Below are 6,000 nucleotides of genomic sequence, written 5' to 3'. Positions count from 1 at the left end.
GTGGTGCGTCCAGTTGTCATGGGGTGTGGCCTCTTCTTGAGCGTCTCTCGGCCTCGTAGCTGTTGGTGAGCTTAGCCTGCGCCTCAGTTCATCGTTCCTTAGACTGTTATATTACCAAAGACGTTCCCGTCCTGGTTTGTAAGGTCTAATGGCGCACTCCGAGATGAGAGTCTAGGGTGCCAATTGCTCCACATTCACAAGTATCTATAGTGCATTGTCGAATTTTCAGCAAGTAGCCAGGATAGGGAGCATGTCCCGACGTGTAGTAAACTACTTCCTTGATCGGACATACGATATTTTACATCTTTCGTTTGTGTTAAGGGGTAACGTGTATTCTCCTCCATGTTTCTTCCCTGTCCCAGATCCCTTGTCATTCAGTACCAATGCATACTTTTATTTCCTTCTTCGATGTTGCTCTCGTGCCCAGTATCTTCTTTACCTTATCATATTCGGTATTTATGAGCCAATATTATTGCACCTCTCTTTTTTTGACTAGTTCCAGAAATAGCAAGCCGATATTCTATACGCGTGTGTCACGCACAGGAGTACACTTCTCTGTGCTCGCCGTAGAACCTGTGCTGGGTCTATTATCCCAAACACTCGACCCCTGGCCCAAAATAGCCAATAAGGTTGCGTTAAGGTACGTTGTTATTGCACTTAGTCAGCAGATAGCTTCCTTGGCTAACTGTTGGTATTTTGTTCATGATCTTAATGCCTCCCTGGCAGGGGTTTTCAAAATGTGCACGAAAGTTTTATTTTTTATCGATATTTATACCAAGGTACATACATAATTCCTGTCTTTCCACATGTTGGTTGTTTATTCTGACCGCAGGGTTCCTCGATCTTGATAATGTCCCTTTTAGTAAAATATAGACTGTTTTGTTTGCAGCTATCATTAGTTTGTTTCCTGCACAGCAATTACTTAGTCTTTCATGAACTTCCCTGCTATTTCTTTCTAATTCAGTCTTTCTGTTGGTACATCGTCTGCGTAGGTGATGCAGCCTTTATTGTATGTAGTATTCTAAATCTGATTCAGTAATGGCTCTATTCCAGCACCCCAGGAGTCTGGACCACAAACTGAACTTTCCGCGCAGCCCTTGATGATGTTTTTCGCAATTTTATTTGCGGCATCTTCCATTTGCACCTGCCTGTCTATACAATATTCTCGTAGACTATTACAGATACACCTTGTACAGCCCAACTGCTTCAGTCTGTTGAAAAGAGCAGGCCAGCATAAATTATGAAATGCCCCATCATCCATTGTTTCGACGAGTGATTTCTCCGTCGTTTTCAAGGTACTAATCCAACGAGTGAGCGCTTTGCAAGGACGTCATCTGACTTAAATTCACCTTAATAATCGCTTCATTTTGGAGGTGGAAAAGTAATACTGCCTTGGCCGCGCGGGGTGGCCGTGCGGTTAGAGGCGCCATGTCACTGACTGCATGGCCCCTTCCGCCGGGGGTTCGAGTCCTCCCTCGGGCATGGGTGTGTGTGTGTTGTTCTTAGCATAGGTTAGTTTAAGTTATTTTAAGTACTGTGTAAGTCTATGGACTGATGACCTCTGCAGTTTGGTGCCTTAAGAACTCACACACACAATACTGCCTTGCTTCCTTGTTGTGTTGGTCAGGAGGAAGATTGATAGTACATTGGGAAATGCCGTTCATAAGAGGCCAAATAGCACTGTTTGTATCTTCAGGCTAATAACTTTCAACATCCAGATCGTAACTCAGTTCGTAGGAACTGTACCACTTCAGACTTTGAAAGACTGTCAACTGTGTTAGCCCACCTGAGTTAGCCACCCCTTTCGATTTAATGGTTATAATGAAACATAGATCAGACGTGTGTTCCGTTATCGACGAAATATGAATCGGATGAGTGATAAAAATAACGAAGCGGCACCTATGTCTACGTTGTCTTATGCACGTGCGAACACTTTTGTCCATATTCTGTGGAAACACAATGTTAAGTGCGATTTTCGATCATAGTCTAAGATTAGCACCTTTTTAGGGTCTGTAAAGAATGATCTTGGTTCGTACAAGGCGGTGCCATAGCGTATACCATGCATTTGTGTCACGTCATACATTGGTCACTATTAGGACTATGAAGACCATAAGAGCCACACACGCCTAGAACATCGTATCAAATCTGCTACTGCAGATTTGATACCAGTTTTCTAATACACACTGAAGACTCAAAGAAACTGGTACACCTGCCTAATATTGTGTATGGCCCCCGCGAGCACGCAGAAGTGTCGCAACACAACGTGGCATGAACTCTAATAATGTCTGAAGTAGTGCTGGAGGGAATTGACACCATAAATCCGTAAGGGGGTAGAGATATCTTCTGAACAGCACATACCAAGGTATCCCAGATATGCGCAATAATGCGCATATCTGGGAAAATTGGTGACCAGCGGAAGTGTTTAAACTCAGAGGAGTTTTTGTTGGAGCCACTCTGTAGCGACTCTGGACGTGTGGGGTGTCGCATTGTCCTGCTGGAATTTTCCGAGTCCATCGGAATGCGCAATGGATATGAATGGATGCAGGCGAGTAGACAGGATGCTTACGTACGTGTCAACTGTCAGAGTCGAATCTGGACGTATCATGGGTCCCATATCACTCGAACTGCACACGCCCCACACCATTACACAGCCTCCACCGGCTTGAACAGTCCACTGCTGATATACAGGGTCCATGGATCAATGAGGTTGTCTCCATACCTGTACACATCCATCCGCTCGATACAATTTGAAACAAGACTTGTTCGACCAGGCAACGTGTTTCCATATCAACAGCCCAACGTCGGTGTTGACGGGTCCAGGCGAGGCGTAAAGCTTTGTGCATTCATCAGGCGTGCACGAGTGGGTCTTCGACTCCGAAAGCCCATATCGATGATGTTTCGTTGAATGCTTTGCACGTTGACACTTTCCGATGTCACAGCATTGGAATATGCAGCAATCTGCGGAAGGGTTACACTTCTGTCACGCTGAACGATTCCCTTCAGTCGTCGTTGGTCCCGTTTATTAGAAGCTCTTTTCCCGGCCGCAGCGATGTCGGAAATTTGATGTTTTACCGGATTCCTGATATTCACGACAGACACGTGAAACTGTCTACGGGAAAATCTCCGCATCATTGCTACCTCGGAGGCGATGTGTTCCATCGCTCATGCACCGACTGTAACAACATGTTCAAACTCACTTAAATCTTGATAACATGCCATTGTAGCAGCAGTAACCGATCTAACAACTGCGCCAAATACTTGTCTTATACACATCAAAAAAAGTTTTGTTTTACCTCGGTTCGGAGAGTTTCGGAACCTGCACAGAGAAGTAGAATAGAGATCAACATAAACATCGTTTCCGCCCTTTCTATTGCTCATGACAACCACACATTGCATGTTGTACCACCATACAGCCAGACCTTTAGAGGTGGTGGTTCAGATTGCTGTACATACCAGTACCTCTAATACGCAGCAGCACGTCCTCTTGCATTGATACATGCCTGTATTCATCGTGGTATACTATCCACAAGTCCATCATGGCACTGTTGCTCCAAATTGTCCCATTCTTCAGCGGAGATTCAGCGTAGATCCGTCAGAGTGGTTGATTGGTCACGTAGTCCATAAACAGCCCTTTTCAATCCCAGGCATGTTCGACAGAGTTTATTTCTGGAGAACATGCTGGCCACTCTAGTCGAACGATGTCGTTGTCCTGAAGGAAGTCATTCACAAGATATACACGATGGGGGCGCGAATTGTCGTCCATGAAGACGAACACCTCGCCAATATGCTGCCGATATGGTGTACCATCGGTCGGAGGAAGGCATTCACGTATCGTTCAGCCGTTACGGCGTCTTCCATGACCACCAGTGACGTACGTCGGCCCCAAATAATCCCACCCCAAAACAGCAAGGAACCTCCACCTTGCTGTACTCGCTGGATAGTGTGTCCAAGGCGTTCAGCCTGACCGGGTTGCCTCCAAACACGTCTCCGACGATGGTCTGCTTGAAAGCATATGCTACACTCATCGGCGAAGAGAACGTGACGCCAATCCTGAGCGGTCCATTCAGCATGTTGTTGGGCCCATTGTACCGGGCTGCATGGTGTGATTGCAAAGATGGACCTCGCCATGGACATCGGGAATGAAGCTGTGCATCATGCAGCCTATTGCGCACAGTTTGAGCCGTAACACGACGTGCCGTGGCTGCACGAAAAGCATTATTCAACATGGTGACGTTGCTGTCAGGGCTCCTCCGAGCCATAATCCGTAGGAAGCGGTCATCCATTACAGAAGTAGCCCTTGGGCGGCCTGAGCGAGGCATGTCATCGACAGTTCCTGTCTCTCTGTATGTCCATGTCCAAACAAAATTACTTTGGTTCACTCCGAGAGGGCTGGGCATTTCCCTTGTTGAGAACCCTTCCTGGCACAAAGAAACAATGCGAACGCGATGAAACCGCGATATTAACCGTCTAGGCATGGTTGAACTACAGCCAACACGAGCCGTTTGCCTCCTTCCTGGTGGAATGACTGTAATTGATCCGCTGTCGGACCCCCTCCGTCTAATAGGCGCTGAGCATGCATGGTTGTTTACATCTCTGGGCGAGTTTAGTAACATCTCTGAACAGTCGAAGGGAATGTGTCTGTGATACAATATCCTCAGTCAACGCCTATCTTCAGGAGTTCTGGGAACCGAGGCGATGCAAAACTTTTTCTGATGTGTGTATATAGGCGTTGCCGAACGCAGCGCCGTATTCTACCTGTTTATATATCTCTGTATTTGAATATGCTGCCTATGCCAGTGTCTTTGTCTCTTCAGTGTAGTATAACAACTCAGAGATTATGACGTGCGCTTCCAACTGTTGGGATATCGTTGTTAGGGAAAGAGGTGAGAATAAGGTAACCAACGATCTTATAAATAGATATGGAACTTTCTGCTAAAATTCTCTCGAAATACTGCACCGTCCCTTATCAAATGTTAATGCTACTTGTTCACCATTTGGTAGTCCGCCCCCGGTAGCTGAGTGGTCAGCGCGACAGTATGTCAATCCTAAGGGCCCGGGTTCGATTCCCGGCCGGGGCAGAGATTTTCTCCGCTCAGAGACTGGGTGTTGTATTGTCCTAATCATCATCATTTCATCCCCATCGACGCGCAAGTCGCCGAAGTGGCGTCAAATCGAAAGACGTGCACCCGGCTAACGGTGTAACGGACGGGAGACCCTCGTCCCACGACTAAAAAATAAAACCGTTGGTAATAAATGTTAACTTTCGATAGCGTGGTTGCATGTTGCCGCTAGCTGGTTACGGTGTATGAGTTGCCTTTCTGCATACGCCGTAATAGCTGAGAAACCCGGTGTTGCCCAGCTAGTTAGCAGTATGCGTGGGATTTATTTTCGACTTGATTTATTTTCGACTTTTTCTTTCTATAAAACGTTTGAAGTAATATGTTCGGGGTCATCAGTGAAGGGCTTGTTTGCTTAACTAACTTGGGAGAGAGCCACGTACAACTGGCTTTGCAAAAAAGCAATTGACACCAAGGTCCACATCTGCAATACGCAGAGTCTGGCGTTGTGCTTTGATGACACAAAAAAAGTTCTCCAGAAATTATACACGTTTAAAGCGAAATGGTTAATTTATTAGAAATAAGCAGTATTCGGTGCATAAAAATTCGCTTGCCAGCGCCACTTCCCATCGAAATTTCGGCTTTTATGATCTTACGTTGGAGTTGTGAGTAGGCTGTTTAGGTTTTTATGTTGGTAACGCCACGTAGCACTCTATATGAAAATCGCTGACTGTGCTGTGTGCAGTCTGTGGCTGGTTTGCATTGTTGTTTGCTATTGTAGTGTTGGGCAGTTCGATGTTAACAGCACGTAGCGTTGCGCAGTTGGAGGTGAGCCGCCAGCAGTGGTGGATGTGGGGAGAGAGATGGCGGAATTTTGAGAGCGGACGGTCTGGACGTGTGTCCATCAGAAAGAGTAAATTTGTAATATTTGGTATCATGGCCT

The sequence above is a fragment of the Schistocerca piceifrons genome, chromosome 1 (assembly GCF_021461385.2).
Source record: "Schistocerca piceifrons isolate TAMUIC-IGC-003096 chromosome 1, iqSchPice1.1, whole genome shotgun sequence".
Taxonomy (NCBI): Eukaryota; Metazoa; Arthropoda; class Insecta; order Orthoptera; family Acrididae; genus Schistocerca; species Schistocerca piceifrons.
Note: the sequence above shows the minus strand (reverse complement) of the source record.